General features: G+C 33.9%; 1 long non-coding RNA gene across 1 annotated transcript in view; it reads right to left on the reverse strand.

Annotated features, from left to right (window-relative positions):
- The window catches only part of LOC144282963 (uncharacterized), a 33344-nt gene extending 22009 nt beyond the window's left edge, over positions 1 to 11335 (reverse strand). Inside the window, exons 1-2 of the long non-coding RNA XR_013351372.1 lie at positions 11259 to 11335; positions 392 to 519 (exon numbers count right to left, since the gene is read on the reverse strand). This is a non-coding gene — a long non-coding RNA (uncharacterized LOC144282963). The remainder of the gene's footprint in view (positions 1 to 391; positions 520 to 11258) is intronic.
- Between the last annotated feature and the right edge of the window lie 11972 nt (positions 11336 to 23307).

Below are 23307 nucleotides of genomic sequence, written 5' to 3' on the forward strand. Positions count from 1 at the left end.
AGTACATATATATTATATTGCATAAGTATAAGTTATAGGACTCAATCAACACATCTTTAGTTATTATTAAAATGTGTCAAACACTGTGCTAAGTTTCAGGAATTGGAAAATAAACAAATCCTTTGTTTATAAGCCTGTGTAGGAGATAAATATTAATCAAATAATCATACAAATTAATGTAAAATTACAGTTGTGATTAGTAATAAGAGGAAATACATCATGTTAATAAATTGAGTCTTTATACTAACATTAAAATTAGGTTAGTTTTATAATTTTTAAAATAGGAGTTTTATACCTCTTATTGAGGATTTTAATATTTTCCTGAGTAGAAGACAATAATGCTTTTAAAACAAGGTGCTAATATGATTAATTCTTTGTATCAAAAAGTTACCTTTGATCACAGCTTGAGAAACAGGTAGTAGAAGGACAACAAACGGATGAGGAGAAGACAATTATCAAATGATTGTAATATTCCAGCCAACAGATGGTGTCAGATTTTGGTTGTAGATACTGGGAGGACTCAAAAAAAAATTCAAAAAAGAATTATAAGTTGACTAAACTTGGTAATAAAAGAACAAAGATGAAGGAAAAGAGTTGTCAGTGACGACCTAGCTTATGGACATGCTGAATGAGATGGATGATGTTGTCATTACAGTAGCATCGATAATAATTAATTATAATTAATAATGAAAATGTCATATTGGGAAAAGAACCTGTTAGCTTAAAGACTGGACAGTCACTTTTACCCATCCTATTGGTGTTAAATAGGTCCTTCAGAAATGTATGTCATGGTTCAAAATGTATTAGAACATATAAGAATGTTGAGGAGGTGAGAAGAATGCCATGGTTTCTAAAACTTTCTGATCTTGAGAATTACAAAGATCAAAAACCTATGAGTAGAAGTTCTATTTATGATGAAGTAAATGGGATCAGATTTACTTTCTGCTTAAAACAACAAAGACAAGCAATATGAAACAATGGTTTTAAGGTAAGTTTATTGGTCTGTAGGTAAATTTAAAATTTAATTTTACCCTGGGACATGAGAAATAATATAAGCCCTGTGACCATTCAAACATACAGGCCAAAATGGTTTATAGGTGTGATCCTGGGGGCATGTAATCAGACAGACTTCAGTGTCCTCCCTAAGTTGTGGAGACAGAGTTGAGTGTGCAGAAAAACCAAGAGAGCTATTATTCAAGAAAAGACTATAGCGAAGAGGGAAAATTCCAGAGAAATATTCCAGAAATTTGGAGAGACCCCTTTTGAGTATTTAGCTAACTACTGATCAGCATATGAGGGTACTAAGGAAAGTAGCACTCAAACAGGCTTTACATAAGAGTATTTGGTATTCATGCAGGCTTGCGAAAAGGTCTGTTCCCATCAAATAAACTGAAAAGCCTCAGGACACATGAGGCATGGGGTAATGGACAGGGAGTCTTGCCTCTTTAGTAGTGGGGAATAACTGACCCTTGAGAGATGACTGTTCCGATGCCACCTAATAAACATTAAAAGCAGGACCTGAAAAGATCAAACTCTTTCCAAATAATTTGATAGCATCCCAGACAAAGCTCAAGAATTGTATAGGAATATAAAATAACTCAGCACCAAACAAGCTGAAAATTATAATGTGTCTTATACAATAAAATTTATAAGACAAATAAATGAGGAAATACCATTTATGATAAAAAAAATCAATCCATTGAAATCTACCCAGAACTAATAAAGATGTTAGAATTAGCAAACAGGTACGTTAAAATAATTATTGTAACCCTATCCATATATTCACAAAATTAAGTAGAGTATGGAAGATATAAAAAGGACCCAAACCAAAATTCTATAGATACCAATCACAATGTGCAAGAAGAAAAACACTCGAATGTGATTAATTAAATATTAAGTATTGCAGAAGAAATGCTTAGTGAACTTATAAAAAGGGCAATAAGGTATTTAAAAATGAAACAGAAAAGGCAAACAGATTTAAAATAAATAAAAATTAATAGAAATCAGTGATCTGTGGGACTTCAAGTGGTTTAATATACTTGTAATTTGAGTCTCCCAACTAGAGGAAGCATATGTAGAAAGAGAAAAAAAAATTTGCATGTGAAAAAAATTGCCGACAATATTTTAATTTCAAGGAACATAGTCAAGAAGCTCAAGAATTCTGGAATCAAGACAAGCAAGGACTGTTTTAATTATTATGGATTTATAATATATTTTACAATCAAAAAGTGTGATGCCTCTAGCTTTGTTTTATCTCTCAAGATATTTGGCTATTCAGGGTCTTTGGCAGTTTCAAATGAATTTTAGAATTGCTTTTACCATTTCTTTTAAAAAAAGTTTTGAATGGGAGAAAATATTTGCAGACCATATACCTGAAGTTGGTTTAAAATCCAAAATATATAAGAAACACAAACAACTCAACAGCCAAAAAAAAAAAAAAAAAGACCCAATTTAAAAATAGACAAAAAACTTGAATAGATATTTCTCCAAAGAAAATATGCAAATAATCAAGAGGTATATGAAAAGGTAATCAATATCACTATACATAAGGGAAATATAAGTCAAAATCACAAAATGATGTCACCTCACTTCTTTTAAGATGGCTATTACCCAAAGAGCAAAAGATAGTGTTTGGAGGACTGAGAGAAATTGAAACCCCAGTACACTATTCGTAGGAATGTAAAATGATATGTGGCTGCTATGGAAAACAGTATGGAAGTTTCTCAAAAGATTAAAAATAGAATTACTACATGACCTAGCAATCCCATTTCTGGGTATATACTTAAAATAATTGAAATCAGAATTTTAAGAGATAGCTACACTATTTTTCATAATAGCCAAGATGAAAGTAACCTAAATGTCCATTGTTGGATGAATGGATTTAAAAATGCGGGAAGGGCCTGAGTGGCTCAGTTTATTGTCTGCCTTTGGCTCAGGTCATGATCCCTGGGTCCCAGCAATGAGGCTCACATTTGGCTCCCTACTCAGTGGGGAGTCTGCTTCTCCTTTGCTCTCTGCCCCTCCCCCTGCTTGCACTCTCTCTTTCTCTCTCTTAAATAAATAAATAAAATCTTTTTAAAAATATGGCATATGCACACAATAGAATATTATTCAACCTTGAAAAAGAAAGAAGCCCTGCCATGTGAGACAAAATGGGTGAACCTGGAAGTCATTATGCCAAGTGAAATAAGCTAGACACAGGAGGATAGATACTGTATACTTTCACCTCTATAAGTTATATAAAATAGTCAAATTCAGAGGAAAAGGTAATAGAATGGTGGTTTCCAGGCACTGAGAGAGGGAAAATGGGGGGTTGCTATTTAACAGATATAAAGTGGTAGGTTTTGCAAAGAGGCTAAGTTCTGGAGATCTGCTGTACACATTATGCCTATAGGTAGCAATATTGTATCATGTACTTAAAACTGTTAAGATGGTTGTTCTTAGCACAATAAAAACAAAATAAATTAAAAGAAATATACTCTAACTGTAAAGACACAAATGGACTAAATGTAAGAGGATGGAAAAATATACTAATACAAGTTAAAAGAAAGTAGAGGGGCTATGTTAATATAAAGCAAAGGTGATTTCAGAATAAGAGGACTCTTTCATTACAATAAATGTGTCAATTTATCAAGAATACAACAAATCTTAAGTGTTTGTGTGCTTAATAGCAGGGTTTCAAAATACCTAAAGTAAAAACTGGTAGAACTTCAATGAGAAATAGATAAATCAAAATGTATGAGATATTTTAATACCCTTTTCTCAATAACTGATGGAATAAGAGACACAAAGAGATAAGATTGTAACTTTTCCAACTGGATCTAACTTAACCTGACCAACATTTACACAACACTCTGTTCTACAACAGTAAAATATGTGTGCTCCTCAAATACACATAGAACATTTATTAAGATGGACCATGCTCTGAGTCATAAAATATGTCCCAATAAACTTTTAGAAGACTTAAGCCCTATAGTACATATTCTCTGACAACAATGAAATTAAATCAGCTAGTAATCTCAGGAAGATATCTCTTAAAAATCTCTAAATATTTACAAATCAGATAAAATACTTCTAAATAACCCATTACTTAAGAAGAAATCAAAAGGGAAAATAGAAAGTATTTGGAACTTAATAAAAGTAAAAACTCAACATATAGAAATTTATAAGATTCTGTTAAAAACAGTATACATGGAGAAATTTATGGCAATGAAATATATTAGAACTATATCAAAAAATAATAGAGGTATTAATAATTTTAGCCTCAGGTTGCTTCTTAAGACACTATAAAATTAAAACCAAAGTGAGTAAAGGAAAAGAAACCATAAAGATTACAATGAATATCAGTGAAATATAAACTGAAAAGAAAAAGGAAAAATCAATGAAAACAAAAGATTCATTAAGAAGATCAATAATTGATAAAGTTTTAATCACATTGTTCAGGAAAAAGAGAAAGAAGACACAAATTACCAATATCAGGATTTAGAGAATTGATAACACTACAAATTCTATGTATATTAAAGTGATATAATAAGGAAGTGACAATAAATTAACAACAGAAATGCACAAAATCATTGAAACACACAAATCTCATTCAGGAAGAAATGAAGAAACTGAACAGGACTACGTATATTAGGAAATATAAATTGTAGTTGAAAACCTTCCCACAAAGAAAACCAATTCTAGTAAACATTTATAAGAAAGAAAATAACACAATTTCTATACAAACTCTTCCAGAAAGTTGACAGGGAAAGAATATATTGCAACACATTTTATAAAGAGACCATTCCCCTGATATAAAAACTATGAAAAAATATATTACTGCAGGAAAAAAAAAAACCTACAGAATAATAACTGTCAAAACAGATGCAAAAATTCTAAACCAAACCCAAGGACATATAAAAAGACTAATTTGTAATGACCAGTGGGGTCAATTTCAGGAAGGCAAGATTGGTTAACATTCAACTAAATAATTCACCAGGTTAATGAGTCAATAAAATCACACGGTCATCTCAATTGACACACACACAAACACCATTTGGTAAAATCCCATATTTGATTGCTTTCCACAATGTCTTGAATTAATTGGATGTTCATATTCAAAATTTAACTGATCCATGCACCATTTTATATAACATTTTTTAAGGTGACTATTGACATAAATGTAAAATTACAAACTGTGATACTTCTAGGAAAAAAAACATCCAAGAAAACTTATGTGACTTTAAGTTAGGCAAAGATTTTTTAGATATGACACCAAAAAGCACAATCTTTTAAAGAAGAAATAGATCGATTTGTCTTGCTCACGATTAAAAATGTCTACTTTTCTAAAAATATGGTTAAAGTAATGAGAAACAAGCCACAGACTGGGAGAAAATATTTGCAAGTCAGGAATATATATAAAAACCCTCAGAAATCTATTTTAAAAAGGAACTTTAAAAAAAAGAAGGACATAAGTTTTGAACAGATACTTCACCAAAGAAGATATATAAAGATATTCATCATTAGTTATTAGAAAGCTAAAATTAAAGCCACAGTACTACTACCCATGAATTAAGATTGTTAAGAGTTAAAAACCCCGATCTTGTCAAGTACTAGCAGATTTGTTTGTATTAGCCCAAACTGGAAATAACCAGGACATCCAATAGCAGGTGAATAAATAAACCAAGTTTGGTATATTAGTACAATAGAAAGCTACTCAGAAATAAAAAGTAATGAGTTCTTGAAACATGCTACAACTTGGATAATTCTCTGAATAATTATGCTGAGTGAAGCAATCAAACCAAAACAAAATTTTTTTTAAAGAACACACGTTCTGTGAGTCTCATATACATTTCTACAAAACAAAACCTAATCTCCAGTGAGAGAAATTAATTCAGTGGTTGCTTGGGGATAAGATGGACAGAAGGGAATTACTAAGGACATGACAAAGATATAGGGTGATGGATACCTTAATTATCTTGCTTTTGTCGATGGCTTCTCCCTATATACATATGTTGAACTTTATTGAGTTTTATATTTTAAATAGGCACACTTTATTGCTTGCCAATAAAATATCAAAAGAAGATCTTAATTTTAAGAAATTTCATTCACCAGAAAACATCACAGAGACAGTTGAAAGAAGGAAAAATAAGAAAGCTCTGGACTTGGTTAATTAGTACTAAGTGTTATCATTAGCATGATAATTTCCAGCTGGAGGTGCAGAGGCTTCCCACAGGCAAATGGCTGAACCAGCTCTGGGGACTGCAAACTAAAGGCTTTAAGGATTGCAGGGAACACCCGTGTCTCATTATGGGTAACAAGAGAAAAGAATGAAGAGAAAGGAAAATGAAAATGTTCAGTTTGATGCAATAATCCCATTAACTTTTTCTTCCTCTGTGTTCTTGCTCCAGAGAATTTATGCTAAAGGTTTAAACCTGCCTGTGATGTCCAGAGCTAAGGGGATGTTACCATCATGTGTTTGCCAGATGTTAGTCCACCCAGAAGATAAATAACACAGTTTGTTTTTGTCCCAACATTTTATACTATTTCTAATTGAAAATATTTTCCAATGCATAGAACGATTTTCTATTAGGAAATATATAACCTGTAATTAATGATTGAATAATTGACATGCGGATTAAAAAGAGAATTAAAATCATCATGAACATACCTCAAGTACTAGCTTGATCACATTGGTAAAAACAGCCCAATTTTGGACTACTACGTAAGAGATCAGAAAAGGCCTTTTTACTGTCTCGCAAGGATGTTTATTGTTAAGTTGCACATCGCATGTTATCTTCTATTTCTCTTGTCTTTTTAATATCATAAGTGTGATATGATAAGTGTTAGTAATGGGAATAAAAATATGTCACGCAAAAAGTAGCAGGATAAGACTCTGAGTTTTGCACATTATCTTGCCAACATTTATATGGAAGATTTTCTCCAGAAGCCTTGAGTTTACGCGGTACCTTTCCTTTTTTTTTTTTTTTTTAAGATTTTTATTTATTTATTCATGATAGACATAGAGAGAGAGAGAGAGGCAGAGGCAGAGGGAGAAGCAGGCTCCATGCAGGGAGCCCGATGTGGGACTTGATCTTGGGACTCCAGGACTGCGCCCTGGGCCAAAGGCAGGCGCTAAACCGTTGAGCCACCCAGGGATCCCTCTACGTGGTACTTTTCCTAACTCAACACAGTGTAACCTAGAAAGCACATTAGAAAACTTTGAGGCAGTTCTCTTCATCAGACAAGTATATGTTGTTAGGTTCCCCACTGACCTCATTATCCCTTTCTTTCGTGTCACAATAGGTCTTATGTAGCAGTGCAAGGAAATAGCCAAAGTTTCCTGACCACCCTCCTGAAGCTAATCAATGAATTCTGTAAGCAGGCAAGACCATTTCAGTCACCTCCTGAAATCTTTGGTGAAGCTTCTACTGTTCAGTTAGGTCTGGACAGCTGCTTCTATATTACTTCTTCCTCTGTTCTTTAAAGCAATCATTATTGTCATCTTTGTCTGTGTTTATATAAAGCTCTCTTTTACACACTGGAAAGACTGAACACGATCTCAGAATTTTATTCTATTAGAGGGAAAGAAGCTTCAGAGAAGGCAGTGATTCTGGCACCCTGCGAATCAGTAAAATCTGAGGGTCCATTTAGAGAATATCTGTCATTCTGACAGCTCTTTCAGGCCTTGAGCCAGGAGGACCTGTTATCTCAGTGCTCCATGAAATTACTGATTGGAGTACAGTGAAGGAGAATTGTGACAGGGAGGGAAAGAGTGACTGAAAATAATAGAAATATGAGAAAACACAGTAATAAAGGAAAGAGGAGAGGAGTGAAAGGGAACTCGGGGAAGGAGTGCAAAAAACAGAAAACTCTGAGCCCAAAAGCAAGGAACACACAAAGATGGCCATCCACACACAAATATATGTCTGGAAAAATTAGTGGTAATCTTAAAACTATCTTGCAACCTTGTTCCAGACAAAGTACTCTTGTGACGTTCACTTCCTGACCCCATAGTGACTTATTCTGAGGCAAATAGTGCTCACTTGAAGAATATTTTTGTCTCCTACAAATTCAGAAAATGTCAAGAGATGAAGTTGGAGATAATCATACTGATATCATTTCAATGCAATAAAGGATATATCATTTAGTGTTCAAGGTAAAAACACCAGAAACCACCCTAAGGAAAAAAGAATTTACTGTAAGAATTAGGCTGTTTACAAAGTTATCAAAGGGGCTAAAAGAATCATTTAGAAGCTGGGACTCTAGAGTTATGCCAAGAAGGACCCAGAACTAACCTACTCTGAAGCAAGGCTGTTCCAGCGTGGGCCATCAAGCCGCCTCTACTACCAGAGAAGACTTGGAGCAGAAAACTGAAATGACACACACAGTCATAACCCATGGAGTAAACAGTAAGATTAAGAGGCTACTACTCTGGAAAGCTGAAGAATGAGCACTGGATCCTGTTGCAAGAGAACCATGACTTTCCTAAGGAAGCAGGGCAGCCAGAGTTGAGGAAAGAGGGCCTTTCTTGGCTTTGACTTCCAAATCTTCTGGAAGCACATTTAATGGGTGAACACTAATTTGAATCTAGAACCCTAGCTGCAAAGGGGCTTTACAAATATAGTTTTAAGCATTATAACATCTCCAAATAGAAGACAGGTAAAATAAGTAGAGAGAGCCAATTACAATATCTTAATACATGAGAATAATTTTACATTAGTAATAGAAAGTAAACATCCCAAGAGTTGCCTCCATAAGGTATATAACTATGCATAGATCTTTGGAATAAATTTTTTTATATATATATACTTAATATTTGTGGTCTATAGGAAGTGAGTTATAGAAGGCACAGAGTATCATGTAATTTCTGTTCCAGGAATTTTATTTTGACTATTCCATGAGAGCATTACGGGGCTCAGAAAATATGTCAGTTTGTGTTCATTTAAATACAATACCTAAAAACTTTTAGGTAGATATGAAAATAGTGATCTTCAAATTTGGTGATTTTGGTAGTTAATATATTTCAAGTCACCTATGAAAAATGCTAAATAACAAGGATAATTTGAAAATATTGAATGATTGTTGCGTCTTTCCACGTTTGTTTAACTTTACCTCTGAGGATAGGATACCTGACATTTCAATACAAAGTACATTATAGGGATGTGTGGGTGGCTCAGTGGTTGAGCTTTTGCCTTTGGCTCAGGGCGTGATCCTGGAGACCCGGGATCAAGTCCCACTTCTGGCTCCCTGCATGGAGCCTGCTTCTCCCTCTGCCTGTGTCTCTGCTTCTCTCTCTGTGTCTCTCATAAATAAATAAATAAAATCTTAAAAAAAATAAGTACATTACATAGATGCCTGTTGGCATAGAGAATTCACTAGCAAAAATTTATAAGAATTAATAACTCTCAGTGCACAGTAAGATATGGGTCCTCCATAGATTTGGCTTCTCTCTCTCTCTCTCTCTCTCTCTTTTTTTTTTTTTTTTTTTAGATTTGGCATTCTCAATTCTGTTCTTTTCTTCACGGTAGAAAATATAAAGGAATGCTTTCTTTGTTTTAGACTCTACTGAAATAACCCCCCCCCCCAAAAAAGGTGATATTTTCTTAGCAAAACTTTACATCAACACCAATACTGTTTAGATCCTCAATACCTCTCATCTAGGTACTATAATAAATTTCTGACTTATCTTTGACCTCTGATTTCTCTTCTTATTCTCACAAATTCATCCTAGCTCCTTCACTCCTGTGTTCAACTTTTCACTAGTTTTAATGGTTCCCCATGTGTACCTCCATTTCTTTAGTTTAAATTCACTAGTTTCTCACTGAGAGTCACCCCTGCTACTACAACTATCCCACCTTTTCATAATCCTAGTAATTTTATAGCATTTGAAAAGGTATTGTATTGCTATCACATTATTTCTGATTTCTCCCCACATTCCCCTACTGACATATTTCACATGCTGTGCATTTAACTGTAATGTCTTTTCTTCTCCATATCCCACTATTGGCTGTGTTCATTCTTTGCAAACCAGCTCAAATGTTACTTTCCTCCTTTAGATTTCTTTCCCCATCAAGCTCTCCAAGGGTGACTTGTTTTTCCTCTGAAACTTTAAAGACATACATATTTCAGGGTCTCTTATGGCATGGGACAATTTCTCTTGTTTAATAATTATTTTGAGTCTGCTTCTATGCTGCCAGCTGACAAGGAGAGACATTGTCTATGTTTATGCCCCCACAGTGCTCTCATAAGGACATATGCTGAGTAGACAGTAAGTTATTACTAATTGAATACATACATTTGTGAATCATGCTAGAAAATGAAACCATTTCTATTTATTGAAAACATGAAAACAACTTCATATCCAGTCCTCTTTCTACTTTTTCCTTCCCCTGACATCCTACAGAAAGTAGCTTGAAGCAGTTTTGCAATTTTCTAACTAAGAAATAATTCATATGTAGGCTTTTTCTTATTACTTCACATAACCCGTTTTGTAGAATTCAAGCTTTCATTATGAATCAGAGTTCAAAGTTTTCATATTAGTGGGGAAAATGGTATTGGGGATTATATGAAAAAATCAATGCATGGCCAGCCTTTAAAATAGCATTTTATAAACTACATAATTGTACATTTGTGCTAATTCATTCCATCTTCTTTTTCTTAGAAATACTTAAAATAGGTTACTATTTTTTAATATTATAAGATATTTATCACATTAATTTTTAGGACATTAGATACCTCTTTTGAAAGCTAAAAAATAAATAAAAAAGCAGACCTTCCCATTTTAATCCAGGAACACTGATCAAAAGTAGAATAAACTTCCAATACATTCACACACATGCACACATACACACAAACACAAGCTCAAATGATTATTACTTTACACAATGACTTGAAACACTGGATTTTCAATAATAATATCAAAGCATACACAATAACCTACTTGTATAATTTTAGTGTTTTCAGAATTATATTGCATGATATGGACATTGAAATAACGTAAATATATAGCTTTAGGAGGGAGTTGGATTTATTTTATTGTCATTACCCAGAATGTTGAAAGCCAGTTTGCAAAGAATACTGAACTCAAATATAAATGTGATTTAAAAACCAGGGAAAGGAAAACACTGTACGTTGCCTTGATTGAATACTTATTTAGGCATTAGGGTAAGACTTAGAAGCTGAACATTATATTCAGGACAACACTGTAAATGGGAAATTTTGGAGACTTTTATTTTTTATATCTTTGAAAAGTTAGGCATAATCTTATTACTTACATTCTCAGAATGTTAAATCAAATTCTCCTCTCTTTAGCTGCTTCCCTAAGATATTTTCCCCCTCACTGGCACTTATGGCCACACATACATAGTCATTATTCTCACCATTATGATCCAAATAGCTTCTTAACCTATCTTCAGCCCAGCTCCTGCCAGCTCTCTCTCCCACAGAGTTTTAAGTGATCCTTTAAAATTGCAAATGTGATAGACATTTCCTTATTTCCAATGTTTTAATAAGTGTCCATTTTCATCAAAATGAACTCCAGAGTCATCCTGGAATACAAGGCCTTTCATGACCTCAATTGTAGCTACATTATTCAGCCTCAATTTTACCATTCTTTGATTTTGTTTAGTATTCAAAAATATGTATCCCACCTAATCCCTTTTTGACTATTTTATTCTCTTAAGAGTTAGAAAACAGCTCTATACTTGGCCAAAAAGAATTAGTTACTAACAAGTGATCTTTTTTTAGGGAGTTCATTAACTTATTTTGACTTATGATAGATTTAAAAAAAAAAAAAACCTTACTATTTCATGTTGAGACAAGCAGAGTAAAAAAAAAAAGAAAATTCAATAGTTCAATTTTTTTCAAATATATGTTAAGGACATGTGATAGATCAAGGACAAATCCAAAAGGATTTAGGATTCTAAGACCAAAGATAGAGTCCTTAAGAAAGCACATCTCTAAGGACAGAGAAATTGCACTTCGTGATCAGATAACAAAGCTAGAGCATCCAGAGGGATATTCCTGTGGAGACTCAGTACTTCTTTCTTTCTTTCACAGCTTCAGCAATGGTTTTCTTGTCTAGTTTATTTCTTTGCTTCATATCATTTTGCTTTGTTGTTGAATGTGGGTTAGTGATATTGAGGAAAACAAATGGATTTTCAATGAAAGTGAAGACAGTCTTCTCAGCCTTTTCTGGGGTCAGAATGAGAATTGAAAGGATGGCTGCTCCAGAGTTCAAGGTGAGGGCAGGAGGGAGGTAAGTGAAGCCTCAAAACAGACCCAAAAGTAGTTGTTGAGAGTCAGGTGACAAGAGAGAAAGAAACTGTGGCATGAATTGATCTAGGAGAGAATTAAAAAACAAGACAGAAAAGAAACAGAGAAGCTTCTCAAATATATCGTGGGCAGGAGACTTTGAAAGTAGAGTGTAAGTCAACCCTGAGCTCTCCTTGAAAAAAAAAAAAACTCTGAAACACAAAGTTCTCTTCCCTCATCTCTGATTTCACACAGAATTACCTGAAAAAATTGTCAGGCACGGCTAGGCTCTCTATTTTGAATATTCAAAATACCTAAAGTAGGTCACCTTAAAATAATTCTTTATAAATGTCCTTCTTGTCCATTCAGAAATCACAACGATGAAAATATTATAATAATCATTGGTAATAGAATGTCAGTTGTTCAGAAAAGCAAATTTCTACTTTCCTGTGTGCCTGACCATATGAATAATCTCTCCAAACTGAGGAGAGGAGGCAAGGAATCCAAGGAAAGCGTTATTTCATTTGCTGACTTCTGAGCTGTGTTGTTTACAGTTTACAAGTTCATGTAATTTCATAGGTGGAATTTCACAGTTAGTAGAATGATGAGGGAGGCAGATGGCATAATCATTTATTAAAAAAAATCAGCCACTTTCTCATATATATGATAGCTCTTACTTCATTCTTGGGATTTGCATTTTAAATGATTAAGGATCCAGTAAGACAGCATGAAACCTCATTAACAAAGATATATCTTCAGGCCTCTACCTGAAGGGAAAGTGGTGATTTTTCCACCTCATAGCCCTCAGTTTAAATACCTGCTGATTTGTTTTATCTCTACTTACTTCAAAGTATTTCAGCCACATTAATGCAGCTTTTAACTATAGAAACCAACAGAATACAAAATCAAGCTTTTAGCTACATCCTAAAATAAACAAACCAGAAAATTTTTCACTTACGAAGCTTCTATTTTCTATAACATTGTGTGCTATGTTAGTGGTTAACTGAGGGCTTCTCTTGATACTAAGGTAAGAGGGGACAAACAAACCTCTGTGATTTTCCAGTTCATTATGAAAACTAACAGAGCAGATTTGCTTTTAAAATAGATGTGGTGTCTTTAGCTGCTGCTTTGAAGTAAGATGCTGGCAGCAATACGGGACGGAAGAGATCATATATTCTCACAGTGCATATAGCAAAGGTGGTCTAATAATTAAGGTTTAATCAGAGCCTACTCCTGCTGCTTTCCCAATCACTGTTGAAGATAATAATAGCATTATAGATTAGATAGCAAATTGCAACAAAGTTAGGCAATTACATCATAAAAAGCAATATTGATGTGTAAAAGAATTAGGTAAACTTAGTCAATGGAGCATAGCATCTCATTCATATTAACCTCCAGCAGGGCCCTCACAGTCCCAGGCATTGATCCAATCATTTGCTTGCCTAAGTATTTTCTACCTTCTGTGTAGTTGCTTATCTCTTTTCTGCAACATTCACCTCTCTTCTTTAAAAATGCTTTGTGTTCTCTCTTTTACTGAGTAGATCCCGAGAAAAAGAAGTGGGAAGCTCTTTTCAGCAAAAGACTATTGAAGTAGTTAAAGTTGCAGGATCCAGAAAAAGCATCCAGAATCCCTGGGCTGTGTTTTTACCTGGCTCAGCCCTACAAGTGTTAATTTGAGCACCATGATACTACTGATTTGATAGTACTGTGGGATGTCCGTGGTACATAAATCCAGTAGGTGGTAGTTATGCTAAATAATGCTGGTATGTGTGTGTGTGTGTGTGTGTGTGTGTGTGTGGTTTTCTTTCTTTTTATCCTATTGTGGATTATCTCCCAATCAACACTTTTCAACCCAATTTCCATGATAAACAATAGATATTTTATAAGTAGCAGTGAACATTTAAAACAGTGAAAAGAATAGTCATTCTCAGAATGGGGAAGGAATGTTTGGTCTAGGTGAATTTAAGAAAATGGGAGCAGAGGATTTGAGTGATGTCTATAGATTCCACTGAGAAGGAGAAGTTTTCTATCCGGATCCCTGTAAAAATGGGAAGAATTATTACCAGGTCTCTCATTAGTCTAGCACATTAGATGATAAATAACTCTTCAGGAGAGTCATGAAAATGATATAGAGTATTAATTCAAGGCTCAGTGAGAGACACAATGACACCTAAGATAAAAGGCATATATAAGGAAACACAGAAATAAGTGCTCAAAAGGCTTTCCTTGATATATTAATTTCCTCTTATTTATCTGGGGTCAAGACCAACCACTCCTAGATGTTGGAGAAGATAAAAATGAGCCAGCTCTTGTATGGCAAAGCATCAGAAACAATCTGCCATAAGTATTTTTTAAAATGTACTTTATTCCAAATGAAATAATTGGCTATGCAGACGGATCACCATCCTGAAATAACAGCATTGGAGCATTGGAAGAAAACATTAATTAGAAAGAAAATATATGTTTAGGGTTTTTTTTAATCATGGAAATCAGTTCCACTAACTAAAACATCTATAAATCTGCTCTGCCACCAGTCCATCACAGGACTTTTCATAGAAAAATGTCAGAATAAACAGAGATTCTCATGCATAGGCTTTATTTCTAACATTCTCTCTTCATAGGAGGAAATATTGGAACAAAATAACCTACGTACTTTTTGTCATCTACAAAAGATTTGAGATCCTCAAATTTCTCATCATACTAAACAAACATCAGTTCCTCAGATTGAAATAAGGATGAGCAGATTGCATGTAACTTCCTTTCGAATCAAAATTTCTCCGTGTTTTGATCGTGGGTACTTATCTTTCACTTTCTTTATCTCTATTCTCTCACTTTCCCTCTTGCTCTCTCTGGATCTCTCTGTTCATCCACAAGACAGAGTGAAAACCACCAATCCTCTATTAATTACTTAAATAATTACATTCCCTTGTAATTTTTCTCATAGGTGTTTCATCTGCTAGATCTTTCACCTCCAGATGTTAATGTTTGCTGGAGTCTAAGGGTACACTATCTGTAAAGGATTTCTAAAAGTGCACAGAGACAAGATGATTCGAGGTCACTTCAAAGTTATAATTCAAAAAGTCTTTAGGTAATTAAAAAATGAGAGTATATACCTGATTTAATGAGAGCTGAGGAAATTGAACAAGAAATTTTTAAAAACGTAGCCCATCTAATTCAAATATATGAAACAAAAGTGTCTTCCTTAAACAGGAAACATGTTTTGTTTTGTTATGTTTTTACTTCGACTTATTCATCCCTTATTTCTTTTTTTTTTTTTTAATTTTCTCACTTCTTCACTCATGAAATAGAGAATTTGATAAGGAAAAAAAAACAAGAAGTAGAATACATTTAGTACAGGAAAAATATTAATTGCTTGAAAATGCAAAGTGAGGAAAGAAATCAATTGTGAATAAACAGCACGGAATGAAACCTCTTGACCTTGTCAGACGCTTTATGGGAGAGACCCTTCAATCAGAAATGTGCTGATGCTAAATTATCACAGGATTTGATCTATCCTCTAATAATTGAAAACTCCCACTCCTGGAAGAAGACCAGATTTCTGAACAGCCACTAATTTTTCAAAGTGGAAATTTAGTACTGAGGAGATTGCACACTTATCCACTAAGATTTGTATTTGTATTTTATGGCCCATCACATTCAATATTAGACTCTGATTGTAAATTGCCACATTGTGTTTTGAGTTGCACAATTCTGTGATGTGCTATTGCAATTCTTTTAAGGGCATATGTAGTTTAACTTATTACCTTTAGTATCATTCTTTTAAATATCGCAGTGTGTGAAAAACTAAACCATGAACAAAGATAAATGCCATCAACTGCAACATCAGTGTTGAATCTTACTTGCCTACATCTTGCCTATAGAGAAAATGCTAACTTTGAATTCATTAGGTATTTTTGTACAAGGATATAACATAAAGAGATGAATACTTAATATTTTTATTCAAGTGTTCCACTTAATTTTATGTGTGCAATATGTTTTGTGTCACTTTATCATTAAACAACCTCTCATTCTAAGATTATTTCTGAATAGTAAAAGCACCTAAAGCAAATTTAAGATTGATGGTTCATGTGATTATGTAATGAAATGACCCAAGATGGGTTTTCTAGGTATTAAAAATAGATAGCTTAGAGACTTCTAGGAAATGTAAAATAATTTTACTTGAAGCTCTAATCCCTATGATGCTTCATTAATAGCTCTTTTATACTCAGGTATGTGTAATAACTCTAAGAGGAAAATGAGAGAAGGCATGTCAAGGATGAAACCACTTTAGAAAAATTATATATATATAACATAAATTAATATATATAATCATATAAAATATATATAATTATAAGGCTCAGCCTGGAATTAAAAGCAGAGTCTGAACAGTACTATTCCCTATTAGTTGAAACACATTAAAGAAGTTTTAAAAAATAGACATGTCTATGTATAAAAAGTTAACTTGAACACTCTTAGTATTCATTCAATGGACTAATTTGAGCACTTGTTAAGCACTAGGATTGTGCAAAATGTTAAAAACACAATGATGAGCATGCAAAGTATCTGCCCTCATGAAACTTAGTGTGGGAGGCAGACAAGTGCAGTAAATGCAACGCTTGCCATCCATGACATAGGGTTAAAAGTAAATGCAGAGGCTCCAAGTCTGGGCTGTGGGAAATGGTTAGAGTCGACGCTCAAGAAGTGACTGTCTCACTAACACTTCAAAAATCCTAAAAGATTTTAAGCAGGAAGTGACATGATCTTATTTGCTCTTTACATAACCAAAGAACTTCAAAAGAAAGACTTAAAAAAATAAATGGTGGTGACTCTGTGGGTCAAATGGTGACTTACAAAAGTAATATGTCGAACAATCCTTGCTGCTTCCAAAGCTAACAGAAGTAGGGACAGTGTGTAAATAGTCTGGGAAGGCTGTGCTGTTTTGTTCAAAATAAATGAGGTCTTCTTGATGCAACAATGTCTCCTGGTGTCTTTCCTGCCAAATTCTATATATTTTCTTCATCTGAAACTATTCAGACAAATACCTGTAATTTCAGTTCAGTGTATACCTCCACACAACCTGACACTTTCTTGGTTGATGATGTGTTAGAATGCCAGCTTCCGAGGACAGGAAAGGGCAGTTTTGGGGTAGACAAAGCTGGACTTGAATGATATATTTTGGGGATGATTTCTCAAAACTCCCAAATGGTACTTTCTCATTCTCTTGAGAAACTTATAAAATAGGGATAATATTAGTTTACAGTATTTTTGGGAGAATTAAATAAGGAATACATATGCTGGAACATAGGTTAGGCCAGATACATTTTTGTTTCTTTTTTTCTCCTTATATGTGATAAGAATCTGATTGGACTGATTGAAGTTTTAAAAACATTTTTTTTTCAGTCTAACTGTATTTTTTTATTCAGTCAACCACCTTTTGGAGTGAGTTGAATAGTCCATTGAAATAGAGTAAAAAAAATAATAAGCCTCCTCTTTCACTAACTAGACCCGTAAACTAACTGTAAATCTCTTTACTTCTTTGCAGTTGAGGATACTCATTTGGGAAATAGGCACATTGAATGCAACAGTCCCTGGTATCCTGTCTTGTTACAAAAATGAAAATTCTTTTATAAAATTATATGAGAATTAATAGTATATTAAGTACCAGAAGACAGTGGATGAGAAAAGCAAATATTCATAATAAGGCATAAGGCAAAAACCCCTCCATAGTCTAGAAGTATCTATGAAAGCATCTCAATGTCTGAGTGATGGACTAAGACATATAATAAACTCTGATAGAAATATTTATTTTCAAAGGTAGCAGGCCACAAAAGATTGTACTTTCCTGATTTTAATATTACAAAAAAAAAAATTCTTACTCTAATAATCAGGTAGGGTTATGATTGCCAGATAAAATACAAGATGTCTCCTTAAATTTGAAGTTTAGATAAAACAATATTTTAAAAGTATAATGCATACAATATTTGGAACATATTTATGCTAAAAATTATTTTTATAATTTATTTTTTCATTTATTCACTTTTATAACTATTTTTTATCTGAAATGCAGATTTAATTGCATATTCTGTATTCCTTTATCTAAATATAGAAACACCAATGGAGTTTACCAAATAAGTTATCTACACTTAAGAATATGTTAAAGGTTTCTTTAACCTGCAAATTAATTAAGAAAGATTAACTCTGGCCAGGGGAATTCATTCATCATTCATTAAGTCATTGTGTCAGAGAATCTCAGATGTCAAGTCCTATTCAAGGCACAGAGCAGTCAATCTTCAACAAATACAAGGAAATATCGTCATGAATTCATAGAGATATTTGTCACAGAGATAAATGCCACAAGTAAAAAATGATTTTCAGGGAATCTTGATATGCTTCCAGTTACCCTTTACTAAGACACTAGTGCTAACTCTTATGCTAACTCTTAATCCTTATGAATGAGATAAAAAAGTGTGATTGCCTGAAATTCTCTGTTTGGTTTTGTTATTAAATATACTCTAAACTAATGCAGCACATTAAAAGTGACTAACTAACCAAAATCACAACATCTTAAAACCCTGGGAATTTTAGAAACAGGTTCATCTAGCAATTATGGTCACAGCATTGTACCACTTCTGTTTTGATCCCATTATGTTCTGAACCTGCCAGACTCCAGCACATTTACTTCTCTCAGCCTTCATTGTTGACCACAGATTGTTCCTGATCTTTACTTATGGACTCTAAGAACCACTGCAGTATGAAAAAAGAAAGAAAAAAGCTCTGTGTCACTGCAGCACCCTCCTGCTCTATATGGCTATGGAGGACATGTTCTCTCTGTGCATGAAACCTCTTCTATGAGCTGTAGCTAGGAGAAAGGGTTCATAACTTCTTTGGCAAAAATAGTCATTTCTTAATTGGAATGTACTCTGGAAATGAAGTTAGCTCTTGCATAGTAGTAGGACATTTCTTGTGAAATATTTACCTCTCATGACTTCTCTCTCCCAAATCTCTGTCCTCAGAACCCCCAGAAAAGGTAACTCATGATACTTTTATGTCTAGGACACTGTGAGTTCCAATGCCATAAACTTAAACTATACCTATCAACAAACACTTCCAAAAGGACTTAGAAATGGTATGTCTGTTGCTAACCATGACTATGTCCATTTAATAAATAATTAATGCCATTAAATCATACTATAGAACATGTCTCAAACTAAAACAACTAGAATATACACGCTTCCGTATTTGAGAGGGGAGAAGGCTATTATTTCATCAACTTGCAAGCCATTTGAAAAAATACAGTAAGAAATGATAAGCAAATTTATTCTTTTCCTGCTTATATACTGACTGAGGTATTGTAGTAAAAATAGAAAATGAACTTAGCTTGAAAGCAACTTAGCCTATGATTCTAAATAACTGTAAGACATTTAGAGAATTATTTAGCTTTCGTGGCTTCAGTCTTTCCATCTATTAAGTAGGAATGACAGGAAGAGTGGAGAAGCAGTTTATTGCATATTCTCTAAGCTTAAATTGTAGGCTTTACATCTACTGATAAAGGACCGGACTTAAAAAAAGAAAATTCTCTCAGGAATGGCATGTGTGTGTGTGTGTGTGTGTGTGTGTGTGTGTGTTTAACCCATCTTGGGTACAATTCCAATTAATTTATTAAATATCAACTGAAGGCTAAATGCATGTAAACTATTGGTCTGGTATACTATGCATTGCTATAGTATTCTTTTCTCATTAGTAACAGAAAATAGAATGTATCCAATTCCCTTATTTAGGTGTTGGAAAGGCCGTACTCCCCCCTGCAATTAGTAGCATGGGTATAAAGGCACATCCATAACAATAATCCCCAAAGAATATTTCAGTGACAGAAAAATAAAACTAGATGTTCTCTTTTTATAGAGGAATCCAAAAATCGTTAATAGCTTCAACCCATCCACCAAAACACCCTTGAATGAGTTGGAGACCGTACCACCTTATTAACCTTATCATTTCCACAAAATGATATTCTCGGAATATTTATACAGACCATAATTTTCTTAAGCATTCCAGGTCATAGAAAAGTAAAACACTGGAAATGATGGGGAGGTGTGTAATACTGTTGCAATTATGGAATTCGGTAAAAATGAGCTGAAATGGCAGGTCATTTTCTGAGTCTTGTGAGGATATGCAGTCTTAGTCTTTCCTGTATATCCTCCATCATTCATGCATATCCTGCATCATTCCTTCACCTTGATTGCCTTTGGCTCCCTGTTTCTCATTTCTGGAGCCCTCAGATACTCATGTCAATCGGTTACTCCTTTTACACATTTTGATTCTTTGGCTCCCACTTCTTGTCTGACCACCTTCTGTTAACCACCTGCTGCAGTGAAATAAATACTGATGTTTGCCTTTACCCGTTGTTGCAGGTTCCAAGTGCTTTAATATTTCACACTTGCTATCCTTCCCAAGTACCCTTCTTCAACATCCCAAATGATCAATCATTTCTGATATAGGTAATAAATGTGTCAACACTCTTTTTAGAGTGTTACATTTTCATTGCATTCACTGTGGTCAGAAGTAATTCCTCAGTATCTGGCATTGAAATTGCCTGTTTCAAAAGCCTCCACTACTCTAGCCATACATCTGGGGAAATAGAGATAATTGCTACACGTATGCTGATCTTGTCCTTAGAGCTTTTCACACATCAAGAGCAAGGCCACTTTTTCCTCATTAGTGCAGCAAACACCTGTCCACACATTGTGATTTTAAAAGCTGTGAGAAGATCTTAGTGCTTCTCCAACAATCTTTCCCCATCCCTGTAATTCCTTTAATTGAGAGAAAGCCTTTCATATGAGAAAAAATAAATGGCTGATATGAGATCATTTCCTAAAAAAAAAAAAGAATTCAAAAATTGATATGAACTAGAAAACACAAGGATATTCAGCAACACGAATCTGAAGAAAATGTGAAGATGCTTCATAAAATGTGAATCTTAAAAAAAAAAAAGTGAATCTTAATTGGAAAAAGGAAACTGAGAGCAGTGAGAAAATTATACTCTGTTCCATTTTTGTGTTTTGATTACTGCATACCCCGTTTTGCTCTATGCCTGACTGTTGATTCCACTGCCAAAAAGCTCCTTTAACTCTCTTAACATTATTTAAAGTTTCAAAGCCTTTAGGGACCCTATAATTCTTTGGTTGATAAAGTGTAGGTATTTTGCTATACCTGGAAATTTTTTTCACCAGAGATGACCTACACCACTTTTCAGTTCCCTTCCAATGCCTAGGATGCCTGAACTAGTCCAGACGATTTACACAGGCATTTATGAGAGATCACGCAATGGGATTATGCCATATGCCCTCAAACTGAAAGAATTTGTCAAGTTCTACATCAAATTCCCATTTCGTTGAGCTTTTATTTAGCACGAATGTAGAGCAAATTATCAATTTCACAAAAGCCTATTTAAGGATAAAAATAATTTTATTTCATATGAGAAAATGAATGTAAATATGTAATCAAGGCATATATTTACCCAATATCAATTAACTGAATGTTACAAAACATTAGTTGATACAAATAAACATTCAGAATTATATCAACAGCATTTCCAGTTATATCTTTCAATAAAAGCAGAGGCAAAGTGACTTCAGTGAAAGCTAATGAATCATAAAAGTAGATTAAATAGTTGGAAAGACATTGGATGACTTTGAACACCAAATGTGTAGGGCATATCTACTCCACTAAATGGACAGCAGAACAGAAAGTAAATGCCTGATGAGAGCTGCGGTAAATTTGGAAGACATTTCATTTGAAAACAAAAAGAATTACTTTATCAAGATAGATAATATAAAATTTAATCATGAGAAAATTTTCCCTCGACACTAGACAAATAGCCAAATTCTTTATGGTGTTTGAGGGCCAGAACCTGCTGTTTTGTACTTATAAGTAACAGTGTTTCTAGCCAGGAACAGTAATCCTGGGATATTATAGCTGAGATTTTACCGCCTCCCCCTAAAAGGTATATTATATATCTATGATGGATATATCTGATGATTCAGTGACAGATTCCATATTATGATGGTTGTTTGAATGCTAAATGTGCAAAGTCACTTTAAACATCCTCTAAGGCAACATTTTTCTCTGTGTTTTAGCAGAATAAAGCAATAATATTGTCGTATCTTTTCAACTATTAGAAGAAAATCTTACATATGTTAAACTAAGCCTCAAGTGAGTTAGGCTTTAATCAAGCTGTTTTGATTTATGTGTGTTATTAATGTGGTTCAATTCAAATAACCATTTATTGAAGGCCGAATCAATGAGGACACTGTGTAAGGTAGAGTTCTCGCAGTTAGTGTGAAATAAAGAGGGTAAGAACATTGCAGACGCCGAAAGTAAAAACTGAATAGAGCTGAGAGTTTGAGAAGCACTATTCAGCCCTGTGCTTCTGCACTGTCCATTCAAGTGTCCCTGCACCCTTACCCACACCTTTATGATTAGCCCCCGACGATTAATCCTGCTGGAATTATCCTGAATTGTCTTTCATCTCTTTCTGCTTGGGACACTGACTAATTCACCTCCCAAACAGAAACTTGTTTGGGGAATCTTCCCCAGGGCCCTATAAATTCTCCATTTCAGCACCACAAGTCATGCCAAGAAAAAATTTCTATGGGTCAGAATGCCCCAAATTGAATCAAAAAAAGCCTTCTAGGGGTAGGGAAGGAAAATGTGGCTCATATTCAGGAAGAGAAATGAGGATATATCAATAAATTATCCTAATAAATATATCTGAAGATAATAAATATTAAAAAAATGCTCATATAAATGTATAACAGCTATATTGGGGCTTTATAAACTATAAGTACCTGTTAGTTTAAACATGACTTTCTTTAAAGGGAATAAAATGAATTGTTTAAGCTCATGTCTTTGGGATAGGAGGCTCTGAAATGATGAAAATTTGCTAAACTGTCTTCACTTTAAACTGAAAATACTGAAGATATATATCATGCTTAAGGTTCAGTGAAAAAATTTTACATTAGCAGACTTCAATGCTAATTTTAACTGTAGCAAAAACAAACAGAAAAGGTGCTT

The sequence above is a fragment of the Canis aureus genome, chromosome 14 (assembly GCF_053574225.1).
Source record: "Canis aureus isolate CA01 chromosome 14, VMU_Caureus_v.1.0, whole genome shotgun sequence".
NCBI lineage: Eukaryota > Metazoa > Chordata > Mammalia > Carnivora > Canidae > Canis > Canis aureus.